Genomic DNA, 16,852 nt, shown 5'->3' on the forward strand with positions numbered 1-16,852 from the left:
CCCAGTCCACCATTATGCACCGTATGAAAAAGATTGCATCGACTGGTACGCTCCCATGTTGAAGTACACACAAACGTGGCAAATACCCTATGCAGTTTTTGAACAGAAATTCTTGACATAGACAACACTTGCAGCATGTAAAAAATTTTTGCAACCAGGAACATATTGCAAACGGTAGCTCTTGCGAACATAGAAAAGTTATGTCCTCCCCATTTGTTTGTTTGGGTTTTCACTTGCTCAACTTCACCGGCCCAACATTCCTTGCTTACACCGTAATGCTTTAGTGGCACACCAAGGTAATTGCCTGGCGTTATTGTCCATTGCATACTGGAAAACAGTTCAGGCGCGTGCTGCCAGTTTCCATGCCAAAATCCTAAACCCTTTGCCCAACTAATTTCACTTCCACTTCCAAAGCAGTGGCTTCTTTAACAATTTCTTGCACGCTCTCATGGTCAGTATAAAAAACCGCAATATCGTCCGCGTATGCCAAAACCCGAACTTCACTTTGAAAAAATCTATAACCGCGTATGTTTGGCCTTGTAAGCAATCTTAAACAGAAAGGCTCCAGATAAAGCGCAAACAAAAGTGGAGACAGAGGACAGCCCTGCCTTACTGACGACTGAACAGGTATACAATCGGTTAAATGCTTATTCACGATCAGTCTCGCTGAACAGCACTCGTAAACCATTTTCACGCCCTTTGTAATCACGGAACCAGCATTGACATACTCTAAAACAGACACCAATATTTCATGTACCACTTTATCAAATGCTTTGTGGAGGTCTAATTGCATCATGACTACGTGGTCATGCATCGCGTCACAACATTCGAGTACACTCCTTGCTGCGTGTATGTTAGTAAAAATGGTCCTTCCTTTTATACCGCATGTCTGATGTGGTCCTACAAGAGAAGTAATTACACGTTGGAGTCGTCGCCCTAATACTTTCATGTAAATTTTATAGTCAACATTCGTTAGACTTATAGGACGGTAAGACGCTACAGACTGAAGCTTAACTGAGTCATCTGTTTTCGGGATTAGTACAACATGTGACATTCGAAAAGACGGAGGAGGTACGTTCTTTTCGTAGCATTCACTAATAACTCTTTCCAGTAAAACAGCCATTTTAGTTGGAAAGGCCTTGTATATGGCAGCACCAAAATGATCTGGTCCGGGAGACTAATTGGAATTTAATTCCCCGATAACTGCCTCAATTTCCTCGGAAGTAATACTTGCTTTAAGTGTCTGCGCAACTTCGTCTTCCACTCTTGACATCAGCGACAGAAAGTCTTTTCTGAAGCGTTCAATGTCCGGTGTTTTCAGGCTAAACAATTCCCTGTAAAATTCTACAAACGCCCGTTCAATCGTTTTCTTTTCCGAGGTAAATGCGTTCTGATAGCAGATTTCTTTTATCTCTTTTGGCACTGCGTACCTTTTTTCATCACTAAGTGCCCTTTTCGTGGGCGTCTCTCCGAGCCACAATTTTTCGCTGCGTGCCCTTATCACCGCACCGCGATACTTCTCCTCAAGTTTGGTTTTTATCTTTTTTATATCTTGGGCGAACAAGCCAGGGTAACGCTCTCCATGCTAATCATGTATTTAAGCGTGCTTCGAAGTTCTATTTCTTGTTCTCTTTCTTTACGTCGGAGAGTGCATGCTCGGTCAATACAGCTATCTTTATAGCGCACTTAAACTGCTCCCATGCTTGTATAAAATTAGAGACATTTTGCAACATATACGTAATATATTTTTTCACTTTAGTGGTAAACTCTTCATCCAGCAGCAGTTTTTCATTAAATTTTCATAGCTCCCAACTGAACTTTGTTGCCTTACTTTTCATACCTAGAGTAATCATTACGAGGGAGTGGTCACTAAAGCTCATGGGAAGTGTTTGATAATACGAGCACCAGGGCACACAATCCATGGGAACATATCTTCGGTCCAACCTTGCATGACAGCTACCTTGAAAGTGCGTGAACTTTGCTTGGCCTTCATGCGTCAGTATACAGCCAGCATCTTCAAGCTCTGCCTCATTAACAATGTCAATAAGTAACTCTGCACTCTTGTCACGAAGGACACGGTCTGTTGTTCCATCTTCCGGTCTACAGACACAGTTGAAGTCTCCAAGCAGGAGAACACGCCTCTCATGTATTAGGAAGGATTTCATATAGTGAAAAAACTCTTCGCGCTCAAACGTTCTAGTCGGCGCATAAACGCAGATCACTCTCCAGTCCAATCCAGAAAAACAGAAATCACATAGCAATAGCCGTCCACTCTCACACTGGAACACAGACTGTACACACTATGCAATTTCGGATGAAAATGACACATCCCCCCGATCTTCCAACCGCATGAAAAACGCAAACACTATATCTAGAACGATATATTTCAGCTATTTTATCTGTTTGTTGTTCGCTTTCCATTTTGCTCTCTTGAACTGCTAGCACATCAATTTCATTTTCCAGCAGAATGCGGTTCAGCTGCTGTTGTCTTCGACGCGTTGACATCCCCCGCACATTTAGCGTGGCTACGCGCAAGCTAGTGGATAAATTGGTCGCCATCTCAAGAAATTATAAATCGCGAAACATGTATCACTCACATCTCTTTTGCAGAAAGACAGCATTGCGGTTGATCTGTTGCACGGGATGACCATTCTTCCGTTTTGGCGAGTCTGTCCGTCGTTCCAAGCGCTGCTCCCCATCATGGACCGGGCTTGTAGCCTCTCGACCGAAAAGAGTACCCTCGCTATGGCGGAGGCACAGGTGACACAGTTCTTCGGTCTGGAGGCACGTTTGGCCTTGGCTTGAAGGCCGACCTGCGAAGGGGGGCCGCCTTCAGTGGAGGCTGACCGTTCCCCTCTCCTCCTTGTGTTGATCCCTCGTTGACACTGTCTTCGTGCACACGCTTCACAGGCAAGGTAGAAGCAGCTGGCATCTCAGCTTCAGTGTCTCCCTGTTCCTCACTGTGTTGCGTAGACGAAGCTGTGCTTGCAGCACTGGCATTGCTTTTTTCTTTCGTGGGTGTCACGGTCTCAGCAACATTCGACAACGGAACTATCAAATCTGATTCAGAATGTTCTTTAAGGGCAGGGGTCTTCTCAGAGGATTGGTCTTTCTGTTCTGCCTCCTCAGTGATTCCACTAATCGCTTCCTCGGCGTCCACTGCGTCCATCAAGTGCTCGCCTGCCACTTCACTCGGCACGGGGCCTGCCACGTTGGCATACGTGGGCACACACTGGGACTCGTCATGGCCGAAGCGACGACACAGCCCGCAGCGCGGCACATGACAATCACGCCGTATATGACCTTTCCCGCGGCACCGGAGGCAAAGCGGGGCTCTGCCTTGGACATGGACGAGTGCGACGTCCTCGGCGACCCGAAGCTGATGCGGCAGGTCCTCAATGGTCACGCCCACTATTAGCTTCAGCGTGACCGTTCGAGTCGTTGAAGCCTTGTCGATACACCCTTGCACTTTCCACTTTTCTCTTGATATTTCGGTCACTTTTCCAAAAGCCGCCAACGCCGCTCGCGCATCATCGTCGTGCACGCCGTGAAGCAGCCAGAAAAGTATTAACCTGATGCCTTGGTTACAGGGGTCAATGACCACGCATCGGTGCTCCTTCACTTCGAATGCTTCGGCTTCCAAAATCTTCGCTTTCGCCTCTTCCGCTTTAAACGTTACCGCCCACACATGATTCATCTGATATGCCCCGAGGGCAACCACTTCCGGCAAAAGTGAAAGACAAGCGAGGGAGTCTCGAAAGTGCTCCACCCAGTACGGCCTGGCTTTTATGTCGCCATGCAAAAAAACAGTGTGCAAAACACTCGAACCTGTAGGCAGATGCGGCACAACCAGTTCATAATCCTTGGCAGTCCTTTCCATACTCCTGATACCACGGCCCAGCTGGGCCGCTGAATCCGCTCCTTGGGAGCACATAATAAACACGTCCGTCACGCTCGGTGGCCGGAAGTGAAATCCTTCACTCGGCCATCATGACACTGTTCTAGCCTGATTTTAGTTGCTGCACTTCACTGCATTCTCGAAGTACCGCAAAAATAAACGTGTCAGAAGTGGGATTCGAACCCACGCCCACATCCGTGGACCAGAAGCCTCGGTCAGTTCGCATAGCGAGTAAGGTACAAAACCTTGAGTCTGGCGCCTTAGACCACTCGGCCATCCTTTTTTATTCTTTATTGCCGTGAAACACAAAACAAAATACACATGATAAAACACGTCAACTACACTTGAGCTAACGCATACGCGGCTAAAACCTTTCCAGGTGCACCAACTCATCAAACAGACATTGCCATTGTGGTGGATACTGCTGCATCCTTAAAGTATCGCGTATATACACCGCACTTTCAATAAAGTTTTCTCGCGCAGATCGTGTCTCTATATCTGCATGTCGCACCTGCATTCGTGTTTTCCACAAACTGTGGAGGCCAAGAAGCATAATTAAATCATGAGGTGCATTCGATCTGCACTGGTAGGAATCTTATACCGTAAGGAGTTAAGGGAAGTTCCTTTTTAATTGTCCTTTGGAGGACGTCCCATAGAAAGACAGCATCCCAACACTGTAACAAAACGTGTTCAATTGTCTCCGGTGTTTTGCACAACAGGCAATTTGTTGTCCATGGGACGAAGATACCTTTTTCATTCAGCCAGGTTTTAACAGGGAGCGTATTAGAGTGAAGTTTGAAAAGGAACGTTTTAGCAGATGGCCTCACGGGCATCTTTTCAACTCTTTTCAAAACCTCCTGCCCTGGGCCTCCATAGTGTAATGCCCGGTAAAAAGGCACCGGCAGCATCACGTCAATGAGATCTTTATACAGTTTTTTCCTGGGACCATTGAAAAGGTAATCAAAAGATAACCGCACTTCCAGCAACTTGCACGAAAAAACAACCTCGCGCAGGTAGCTAGTCACAGTACCAGGCATGTTTTCACATGACACAATCCATTCAGGGAGCAGCCTCTGAAATCGCACTTGCATCACAGTTCTTAGAAAGGTATCTTATTGATCACAGAGGAATATAAATCGCGAAACCACCTGACGCAAGAACAGATGTGCAAGGCCAAGCCCGCCCCTTTTAACAGAAATAAACAAATTCGTCCTGGCGGTTTTTCCCATGTGGATGCCGAAATAAAAACAGCAAAAACGCGGTGCATTTTCTGAATTGAGGTTCGTGAGACACACGTCACATTTATGAGGTACCACAGCCTCGAAATAAGAAAAACATTGCAAATAGAAGCGCGTGAAAACATTGACAGTTGCCTTCCTTGCCACGCATGCGCTTTTTCTTTCGCTCTGGATGTTTCTTGCATCCAGTGCACGCTGGCGTCTCGATAACAATCTAAAGGCACGCCTAGATATCGCGTTGGGAGAGCAGACCATCGCAGCTTACAGAAGAAATCAGGTGCCACGTCCCAATCACCGTGCCAAAACCCAGAGCTTTTCTCCCAATTGATTTTACATCCGGTTTCATCACAAAATGTTTGGACGACACCGTGACTTCACAGATGCTCTTTCTGGTTGCACAAAAGACTGCAATGTCATCAGCGAATGCTAGCATTTTCACGTGTGCTGATTGCAGCTTGAATCCTAAAATGCGATCGCTATCAATGATAGCCAAGCAAAGTGGCTCTAAATACCATGCAAAAAGCAGGGGTGAGAGCGGGCAGCCCTGCCTTACCGATGAACGTACTGCGATCCTGTCAGTCAGTTCACCATTCACTATAATACGGGTCGTGCACTTCGCATAAGCCATTTAACACCCTCCACTATGACTTCACCAAGGTTAGAATGCTCCAAAATGGAAAAAAGAATTTCGTGACAAACACGGTCAAAAGCTTTCGCCAAATCTAACTGCATCATGGCTGTCTGACCACCGAGTGCATCAACACATTCTAATACGGTTCTAGCGACATGTATATTCGTGGCAATGGATCGACCCTTGATGCCGCACGTTTGATGTGGCCCAACCAATTTTTTTAATACGCTTTGCAGTCTTTTTGCTAAAACCTTCATGTACACCTTGTAGTCAACATTGGTGAGGCTAATCGGTCGATACGACCCCACCAACAGTCGTTTCTCCGGATCATCTGTCTTGATTATTAGCACAGTGTGCGATGTACAGAAAGACAATGGAACAGTATTACGTTCATAAGCTTCAGTGATTACATCCAGCATAAACTGAGCCGCATACTGCTGGAAAGTTTTAAAGAAGGCAGCGCTTAGGCCATCCGGCCCAGGTGCTTTCCCAGGTGTCAAGTCATCTATTGCAGATTCTATCTCCTGCAACGTTATCGGTGTTTCTAGGCGCGCTCTACTTTCGTCATCCAGTGCAGGCATCAGTCTTAGAAAATCTGTTTGAAAGCCGCCTACAGTCTCAAGCTTAGCACTAAGCAGTTCTTCAAAGTGCTCTGCTACCGCAAGCTGAATATCTTTAGCATCTTCAGTGATATGGCCGGCATACCTTATACTCCTTATTTCTTTCTGGCAGGAGCATCTTTTTTCGTCTGCTAGGGCTCGCTTTGTCGGCACTTCTCCTGCCGAAAGTTTTTCAGCCCTTGCACGTATGACAGCCGCTGTGTATCTTTCACTGTCGATTGTTTCCAGCTCACTTTTAATCTCTCGTATTTTACTGGCGAAATGCCCTGGCACGGTACTTTCCATGCTCAAAAAAAAACTGAAGTTGTTCGTTCAGTTCTTTTTCTTTTTCTTTCTCTTTATGCCGCACCTTACTGCTCTTTTCTATGGATTTCAATTTGACCCACTCTTTGAAGCTGTCCCATTCCGCTGCAAAACTTACTGGTCGCATAGCCAGACGATTTTCAAACTCGGTCTTAACTTCCGTAAGGAACTCTTCATCGGCGAGAAGTTTGGCATTCAGTTTCCATAGGTACCAGTTGAAGCGCGATTTGTTTCCTGCCCTACCAAACACTGCACTCACGAGACAATGATCACTGAAAGACACAGCTTTGACCTCATATGCAGTACATAGGGAAAGAAGATCAACCGAGGCATACACCCTGTCCAATCTAGCATGGCTATCTCGCTGAAAGTGCGTGAACTCTGGCTGCTTTCCAGTTGAGAACACACTACCAACATCATCAAAGCCGTATTCATGCACAAGTGCATTCAACAGCTCAGAGCTTCTGTCTCTTCGAGATTTACACTTCGCCGCTCGGTCCACAGCTGCTCACACACAGTTGTAAGCGCCAAGAACAAGTAAGATTTTGTCGACCTTCAACCACAATTCAATAGACTCAAAAAACGATTCACGTTCGCATTCTGAATTGGGAGCATACACACACACAACACGCCATCATAAATTACAGTAGGTAAAATCAGTAACCAAAAGCCGACCACTTGGACAGGCAAAAACGAACTCTACACTTACTCCCAGCGTGTTACGTATAAATAAAAGGCATCCACCCGATACACCAACAGAATGGCATACACACACATAAAAGTTTGTTTGAAAAGAAGCCACCATACGGTCAGTGCTTTCTTGGCTCTCAATCTTTGACTCTTGCACAGATGCTATATCAATATAATTATCCATAAGGAGGCGACTGAGCTGGCATTGTCGTCTTCTCGCTCCCAGCCCTCTGACATTCAAAGTACCTACGTGTAACGCCGAATTAAGCTTGAGAGTCATGTGTTAGAAAGGGACGCCCGTACCCGCATGGTGCCTACCTTCATGTTTGCGTGGCCTCCGCTTCTGAAGAACAGCGGCATATGTGTGCATGTATTGTCCTCCCAGCAGAACGTCGGGCTGCATTCAAACGAAGTCCAAGGCCGTCTTTCATTTTTTTTCCACACACGCCCCGCTCGGTTGCAGAATGTTCCTGACGCTGGTCGGTAGGCAGCCGACCCACAAATCGTTCAATACACCACAAAACCTACGGAGGCGGTTTCCCCGCCTGCCGCGTGTCGGTCGAGAGGTTCGGCTTCGGTCTCAAAGTTGCTCTTCGGATGCCCGCAGTTTTCGGCGGCGGCTCACCACAAACACCGCCTGGCAGCTGAGTCTCCTCGAAGCTTTTCTCGTGTGGACGTTTCGCGGCAATTAAGGCCGCTGTCACCGGCCCAACTCCATGGCATCAGTACAAGGAGGCTCAGTACTGAGATGCTCCTCAGCATCAGAAAACTTGATTACGTCTTCTGACGCTTCCTTTGACGCGCTTTCGTAGTCCTGCTGGTCCTGCGATTGGACGTGCAAGGCGTGCCGAGTTTCATTCTTTTCACTTGAGACCGTCACCTTATGCTTAGTTAAAACCGTCATGGAAGGCGCGTCCTGTTTCGTTGACTGTCCTCTAATGTTGGCCGCCTCCTCCGCATCCACCTCATCCATTATCAACTCGGACGAGTCTTCGCTGGTCCCAGGTCCAGCAATCCTTGCGTAGGTACATGCACACTGGCTCTCTTCATGCCTGAACCGTCGACAGGTTCCGCAGCGAGGAACCCGGCACTCTTTGCGGATGTGTCCCGTACTCCGACAGCGTAGGCACAAGGGAGGTCTGCCTCGCGCAACAACGAGCGCTAGCTCACCGCTAACGTTCAGCTGATGTGGCAGGTCGTCCAGCTTCACGCCAGCTTTCAACTTAAGCGTGACAAGTCTAGTAGTTGAGCCCTTTTCTACCATACCTTTCACACGCCAGCGCTCCCTCGTAACTTCCAAAACCTTTCCATACGGCGTAAAGGCAGCACGCACATCCTCGTCGGGCACGTTGTGTAAAAGCCAGTGAAGTTTCAGTCGCACATTCTGGTTGGCCGGGTCAATTACCAAGCAGCGACCGTTTTTCACACACAACTCACCGACACTAACAAGCTTGGTCACAGCTTCATAATCCTTGAGAGTGACAGCCCAGATGTGGCTCATCCGATACGCCCCCATCGCAACAACATCGGGGATCAGCGAATGCTGTGCCAACGCGTCGCGGAAATCTGCCACCCGGTACGGGCGGGCCCTGAATCGGCGTGCAAAAAAAACAATATTCAAAACAAACCGACCTGTTGGCAGTGCGGGCAAAACAACTTGATAAGTACTATCCTCTTCAGCAGTCCTGTTACCGCGGCCTGACATGGCCGCTGAAGCCGCTCCTGAGGAGCCCTGCATCCTGCGACCGTTCACTGGCGTGGCTGGAAGCAGAATCCCACTCGGCCGTCCTGACACAGTTCTAGACTGATTTTAGTTGCTGCACTACACTGCATTCTCAAAGTACGGCAAAAATAAACGTGTCAGAAGTGGGATTGGAACCCACGCCCACATTCGTTGACCAGAAGCCTCGGTTAGTTAGCATAGCGAGTAAGGTACTAAACCTTGAGTGTGGCGCCTTAGACCACTCGGCCATCCTGACTTTTTTTTTGTTTACTTTGACACAAATACACCGCACTGGAACTCAAAACAACAGGAACAAAGGAATAATATATGTACACAAAGCTAGTTCGCGTTGCCTAACACCCACTGAGGTGCAAGCATTGTCATGTTAAAATTCCTTGAGCACCGTCAAAGGTTCCAGCTTTGACAGCCACTCAGGAGCACATGGTTGCAATTTAAGCACTTCGCGCCATCGCTGCACACTTTCACGGAAATACATGCGGGCTGGCCGCGCATCTGCATCGCAGTGATAACCAGCCATTCGTGCGCGCCATATACTGTGGAGGCACTTTAACATAACCTGGTCTAACGGCATATCATCGTGGTTATCGAATGGCAAATATCTAATGCCATGGGAATCAAGTGGCAACTGTTTTTTTATTGTCCTTTGCAGAACATCCCACAAATATACTCCTTCCCAGCAATGCAAAAACACGTGATCTATTGTCTCTGGCTGTTTGCAGATGAGACATTGGGCCCCCCACGGTAGGAACATACCCTTTTCCTCCATAAATGATTTTACACACAAAGTACCGGTATGTAGCATAAAGAAAAACGTTTTTGCTCCCGTAGCAACTTGCATTTTCTTAACGCGTTTTAATACATTACTTCCTGTGCCTCCATAGTATAAAGCTCTGTACAAGGGCACCGGGAACACCACTTCACAAACATCCTTGTATAATGTTCTCCTGTTAACAATACTTAAATACTCTTTCGAAAAACGTGCGCTTAAGAATTTCACACTCACAACAATTTTCCTAAAGAATCCAAAAAGAGAACCCGGCATACATTGAGCATAAACTACGAAATCAGGCAACGCTCGACCTAGTCTTTGTTGACACACTGTGCGCAGGAATGGATCGCTGACATCCCTAAAAAATATAAACCGGTTGACAATCTGTCGCACAAACAAATGACCCAGACCAAGGCCCCCATGCTTCACCTGCCGGAACAAATTTGTCCGACTGCACCTCTCCCAACTCGAGGCCCAAACAAACACCGTAAAAACTCGATGCAATTTTTACACATTTACACGGGAGCGATGCAACACTTGCATTACATACCATAACTTACTAATTAAAAACAGGTTGCAAACTGCGGCTCTTGCAAATATTGATAATAAAGCGCTTTTCCATTTCTCCGCTTTTTCACGGGTTTCTTTGACCTGTTCTAGCCAGTATAGCTCGCTTTCCTTGTAAAATTCCAAGGGCACACCCAAGTACTTTGCAGGCGTTGTAACCCACGACACATTAGCGAAAGTGTCGGGGGTCAGCTGCCATTCTCCGTGCCAAAATCCCAGGCACTTACCCCAGTTAACTTTACTCCCTGTGACTTTGCTAAAATGTTTTACCACATCCACTGTCATCTTTATACTCTCCTTATTTACACAAAAAACGCAACGTCGTCTGCGTAAGCCAGTAATTTCACTTCGACTCCTGCAACCATCAATGTCATTGTTTTGTAGGATGCTTAAACACAATGTTTCAATATAAATGCCGAACAAAAGAGGGCTGAGGGGGCAACCTTGGCGCACCGAACGTCGTACGTTGATGGGGGCCCCCAGTGACTTATTGACAATTAATCTCGTAGTGCAGTTACGGTACGCTAAGGCCACTCCCTCTCGAATAACAGAGCCGACATTAACATAGTCTAATATACTGAATAGAATGGTATGTGTCACACAATCAAAAGCTTTCTCCAAGTCCAACTGCAGTAACACAACACATGCATGAGTTGCATCGCAGCATTCGGGCACACTTCTCGCTTTGTGAATGTTCTGATAGATGGATCGCCCTTTGATACCGCACGTTTGGTGAGGGCCCACTAGTTCGCATATAACCGTTTGTAGTCTGCCAGCAAGCACCTTCATATAAATCTTGTAATCAACGTTTGTCAGAGCAATGGGCCTGTAAGACGACAACTGTCTAAGCTTATCTGGTTGGTCAGTTTTCGGAATAAGTACTGTGTGCGACGATCCCAAAGACGCAGGCAGTGCCTTCAGTTCATACGCTTCATTAAATAAGGCACACAACAAAGGAGATAGCTGTTCCTTGAACGCTTTATAAAAAGCCGCACTCAGGCCATCAGGCCCGGGTGATTTCCCTGGGTTTAAATTTTCTATTGCCTGCTGCACTTCTTTTTCGCTTATTGGCCGCTCCAGTCTTTCTTTTTGTTCCTCGTCAATTTTTGGCATCGCGTCAAGAAAGGATTCTTTAAAACGGTCCAAATAAACCTCTCGGGACGAAAATAGCTCTTCATAATACTCCCGGAAAGCTTTCGCGATTCCTCCGTTATCGGTTTCTGTGCGTCCTGCCCAATCTACCTCTGCCACGTGATTTCGCCTTGCATTTGCTTTTTCTATTCCCAACAATCTTTTTGTCGGCGTCTCATCCATGGCCAATTTTTCCGCTCTCGCACGCACCAGTGCTCCGCGATAACGGTCTTCGTCATTCAGTTGAACTCTTTGTTTTATTTTTCTAACGTCGTCCATGTATAACCCTGGCGTGTTACACTCCAGGGCTAACAATTTATCTACCATAGATCTTAAATGCATTTCATTTTGTTTTTCTTGAAACCGTATGCAGCTGGCCTTTTCAATAGCTTTGATTTTAATGTGTTGCTTACATAGTTCTGATTCTTGACCCAGTTCGTGGGTGTCCGCCTGACAAATCTTACCAATTTCTTCTTCTACTAGTCTGGTGAATTGCTCGTCATTCAGCAGTTTATTATTTAACTTCCAAAATCCCCAATTAAAACCGCTACCTCCCTTTCTTGTTCCCATTGTACACTGAACCATGCAGTGATCTGAGTACGTTACCGCCAAAACGTAATAATCCTGGCATTTTGGGGCCAGTTCTGCGGACACACAAATCCTGTCAAGGCGGGCGTGGCTAGAACCCTGAAAATGAGTATACTGAACCCGTCGCTCGCTCGTGAGACACTCTGCAACGTCTCCAGTGCAAACTCGTCAATCAAGCGCGAAAGTACCTCTGTGCTACGATCCCTAAATGTTCGATGGCTAGTTTTGTCACCGGAGCTCAGTACACAATTGAAATCTCCCAGAAAGACAAGTTGCTTATCCGTGTTTAAATACCCTTCAACAAAATCAAATAAAGCATGCCCTCTCATCAACTACAGTAGGTGCATATTACAAACAGCACGCCACTCAGCCGAGCAAAAACTAAAATCGAGGACCACACCCCGACCCGACGGAAAAGAAGCAGCGACCGCACTACAAGACCCGGCAACTTCTTCACAAACAGGACGCATCCAGCAGAAGTACCGACTGCATGGCTGACAACTGCGTAAAACCGCGACGTGAAAAGTGGCACCATGCTCTCGGTCTCTTGTTCACCCTCGACTTTTGTCTCTTGAACTCCAAGTATATCGATGTCATTTTCATTTAAAAGGCGCAGGACTTGGCTCTGCTTCCTTTTCACTGCTAGACCTCTCACGTTAAGGGTCGCAATCTTTAGTGACAGTTCATAAGCCATTTTCTTAGAGTGAAAAGAGGCCAAGAGCATGGTGCTTACCCTTCACGTCTAACATGGCGCTAGACGCTTTCGTTGACGCCAGAGCCATGAGGTTGGACTGGCAGACCTTGTGACAGGGGCGGCTTTTCGGCAGCTCTCCTGTCCGCCGAGACGTTCGGTCTTGGTTTGAAGGTCGCCCTGCTCCCTATTGGCGTTTTTATTGGCGGCTCGTCGTTGCTAGCTGCATCTGCCTTGCTTGTCTCACTTGCGCTCTCGTCGTGGGCACGCTTCGCAGGGCCTTGGACGTTGGTCGCTCGGCCGCTGCTCTTTTCAAGGGTTTCCTGTTGGCTCGCAGACTCCGGAAGTTCAGTTTTTGAGCTCTCGGCATCGGTCACCCTTTCTTCCTCTGACGGTCCGTTGTTCGGTAGCGTGACTTCCTTGTCTGGCCTACTGAGTATATCGTCACCACCCCCCGGGGGCACTAACATGCCTGTCGTTGCTGCTAGCTTTTCAGCTTCTCCGACCCTTTTTGCGGCCTCTTCTGTCTCTGCCACATCCATTTGGTGCTCAGTCATGTCCGCCCTCGCTGTTGGTGCAGTGGCCACTGCATACGTTCGCACGCAATCTTCCTCGGCGTGACCAAAACGCTTACATGTCGAGCAACGCGGAATCTTACATTCCCGGCGCACATGACCGGTCCCGCGGCAGCGCAGGCACTGCATTGGCCGCCCAGGCACCACAACAAGGGCCTACTCCCCTGCTACTCTTATCTGGTGAGGCATGTCATCTATCTTAATCCCGGGCTTCAACTTCAGGAGCACGGTTCGCGTTGTGGAGCCCTTTTCGTGCACGCCCTGGACTCGCCACCGCTCACGGGTCACTTCGGTCACCTCACCGAAAGCCGCAAAAGCAGTTCGGATATCCTCATCCGCCACGCCATGCAACATCCAGTGGAGCCGTAGCTTCTCCTGTTGATCCTCCCAGTCAATGATGATGCACCATCGACCTTTCACTTGAAGCTCCTTGAAGGCTAGCAGCCGCTTGGTTGCTTCAGTGCTGCTCAGAGTCACCGTCCAGACATGGTTTATTTGGTAGGCCCCCAAGGCCACCACGTCTGGGAGCGTACCAGTGTTGGCCAGGGCGTCCCGGAAATCTTCAACCCTGAAGGGTCGCACTCATACGTCGCCGTGCAAAAAACCTGTGTTGAAAACAACATGTCCGGAGGGCAGATGCGGCAAAATGAGCTGATATTCCTTATCATCATTTGCGTTAAGCCTGTTACCGCGGCCAGCCTGGGCCGCAATCGCCGCTCCGCCGGAGCTCATGATTCTGCGTCCGTACACGCCAGTGGCCGGAAGTAGAATCACTCGGCCATCCTGACACTGTTCTAGCCTGATTTTAGTTGCTGCACTGCCCTGCATTCTCGAAGTACGGCAAAAATAAACGTGTCAGAAGTGGGATTCGAACCCACGCCCACATCCGTGGACCAGAAGCCTCGGTTAGTTCGCATAGCGAGTAAGGTACTAAACCTTGAGTCTGGCGCCTTAGACCACTCGGCCATCCTGACACTGTTCTAGCCAGAATTTAGTTGCTGCACTACACTGCGTTCTCCAGGTACGGCAAAAATAAACGTGTCAGAAGTGGGATTCGAACCCACGCTCACATCCGTGGACCAGAAGCCTCGGTTAGTTCGCATACCGAGTAAGGTACTAAACCTTGAGTCTGGCGCCTTAGACCACTCGGCCATCCTGACACAGTTCTAGCCAGACTTTAGTTGCTGCACTACACTGCGTTCTCGAAGTACGGCAAAAACAAACGTGCCAGAAGTGGGATTCGAACCCACGCCCACATCCGTGGAACAGAAGCCTCGGTTAGTTCGCATAGCGAGAACTTAAACCTTGAGTCTGGCGCCTTAGGCCACTCGGCCATCCTTTTTTTTCTTTATTGCCGGGCTCCGACAACCAACTCAGTACATCACGATACACTATATACAAACTCAAGCAAGACGTGGAACAAAAAGGAAACGCTGTCAATTTTGTTCTGACATTGTCACTTAAAATTCATTTAGCCCTGCCAAGGCTTCCAGCCTTGGCAGCCACTGCGGCACACATTCAAGTGTCTTCTGCACCTCCACGAAGCGGGAAATGCTCTCCCGAAAATACAACCGTGCAGGCCTCGCATCAGGATCACAATAGAAGCCGGCCATGCGGGAGCGCCATACAGAGTGGAGGCCAGCCAACATTACGAGATCGAAAGGAAAACCATCTTCGTTATCTGTCGCCAAATATCTGATCCCGTGTGGATCTAGAGGGAAATCCTTTTTCACTGTTCTCTGCAGAACATCCCAGAAATACACTCCTTCCCAGCAGTGAAGAAAAACATGATCTATAGTTTCGGGTATCTTGCAGATTAGACAGTTAGTTCCCCATGGCAAGAAAAAACCTCGTTGTTCAAGGAATGTTTTGACTGGAAGTGTTTCAGTATGAAGTTTAAAAAAAAAAGGACTTCATGCCTGGTGTCACCTGCATTTTCTTCACCCGTTTTAACACATTCTGGCCCGGCTCTCCACTGTGCATGGCTCTGTACATCGGTATAAGAAGTATGCTGTCGCACACATCTTTGTACAGTGTTTTCCTTTTCACCGCAGACAAATAATCGTTGGAAAATCGTACTGTCAAGAAACATACGCTCATCACCACCTCCTTGAAAAAGCCCTTAATTGGCCCTGGCATTTCATTCGTGCCGATCACAAAGTTTGGCAACGCCCGTCTTAATCTCATTTGGCACACCGTTCGTAAGAAAGAGTCTTTTGTGACCACTGCTATAATACTTTCTTTATCAATACCACACACTGCGACGTCATCGGCATATGCTAAGAGCTTCACTTCAGCAGCTTGGAGTCGAAAACCGTGAACAGAATCATTCTTAATAATAATCAAGCATAGTGATTCATTGTACAGACAAAATAAAAGTGGGCTGAGGGGGCAGCCTTGGCGTACCGCACGCTGCATGGCAATGGGGGCCCCCAGTGACTTCTTTACAATAAGCCGCGTTAAGCAATTCCTGTACGCCATGGCCACACCCTCTCTGATAACCGAACCGACATTAATATGGTCAAGAATGGTGAACAGGATAACAAGTGATACACAGTCAAAGGCCTTCTCTAGGTCGAGCTGCAAAACCGCGACGCCAGATTGCATGACATCACAGCACTCAAGCACGCACCGCATCTTGTGTATGTTGCTTACTATAGACCTTCCCTTGATTCCACATGTCACATGGCACCCTACTATGTCCTTAATCACTGTCTGGAGCCTAGTTGCTAAGACTTTCATTAATATTTTTAGTCAACATTGGTTAAAGAGATGGGCCGGTAACTCGTTACAAGGCAAAGTCTTTCTGTATCTTCAGTTTTTGTTATGAGAACAGTATGTGACGTACTATATGACGGTGGTAATTCTTTCAGTTGGTATGCCTCATTGAATACAGCTGCAAGCACTGCAGACAACTTATCTTTGAAAAACTTGTAGAACACGGCACTCAAGTCATCGGGCCCAGGCGACATTCTGTCGTTCAAGTTTTCAATTGCTCGGCACAATTCTCTTTCAGTTATTGGCTGCTCCAAAACTTCTTTTACCTCGTCGGCCAGTCGCGGCATCTGACACAGATACATGTTTTTGAAACCGTCTGAGTCAGCTTCATGAAACGCGAATAAAGCCTGATAATGCTCAAAGAACTCTCGCCCATTGCCGTCGTTATCTGACGCCACAACGCCGTCCCGCTCTATCTCGCATACGTGCTTTCGTTGGCCGTTCGTTTTTTCCAAACCTAAAGCCCGCTTCGTGGGTACTTCGCCCGCTTTTAGTGCATTTGTTCTAGCTCGCACCAGCGCGCCCCGATAACGCTCTTCTTCGATCAGCTGTAATTGCTGTTTTATAGTCCTCACGTCATCTTTGAAAACACCTGGCCTTTTGCATTCCTCTGTTATTAACATCTTTAG

General features: G+C 47.6%; 2 non-coding genes across 2 annotated transcripts; both read right to left on the minus strand.

Annotated features, from left to right (window-relative positions):
• Positions 1-14,298: 14,298 nt before the first annotated feature.
• On the minus strand, positions 14,299-14,419 carry TRNAL-CAA (transfer RNA leucine (anticodon CAA)). Its single transcript has 2 exons — positions 14,382-14,419; positions 14,299-14,344 (listed from the first exon to the last, which is right to left on the minus strand). It is a non-coding gene; the product is annotated as a tRNA-Leu (tRNA).
• A 65-nt stretch (positions 14,420-14,484) lies between these two features.
• On the minus strand, positions 14,485-14,605 carry TRNAL-CAA (transfer RNA leucine (anticodon CAA)). The gene is made up of 2 exons: positions 14,568-14,605; positions 14,485-14,530 (listed from the first exon to the last, which is right to left on the minus strand). It is a non-coding gene; the product is annotated as a tRNA-Leu (tRNA).
• Between the last annotated feature and the right edge of the window lie 2,247 nt (positions 14,606-16,852).

Source organism: Amblyomma maculatum, chromosome 4 (assembly GCF_055883805.1).
Source record: "Amblyomma maculatum isolate TAMU_Amacu chromosome 4, ASM5588380v1, whole genome shotgun sequence".
In the NCBI taxonomy this organism is placed as follows: domain Eukaryota; kingdom Metazoa; phylum Arthropoda; class Arachnida; order Ixodida; family Ixodidae; genus Amblyomma; species Amblyomma maculatum.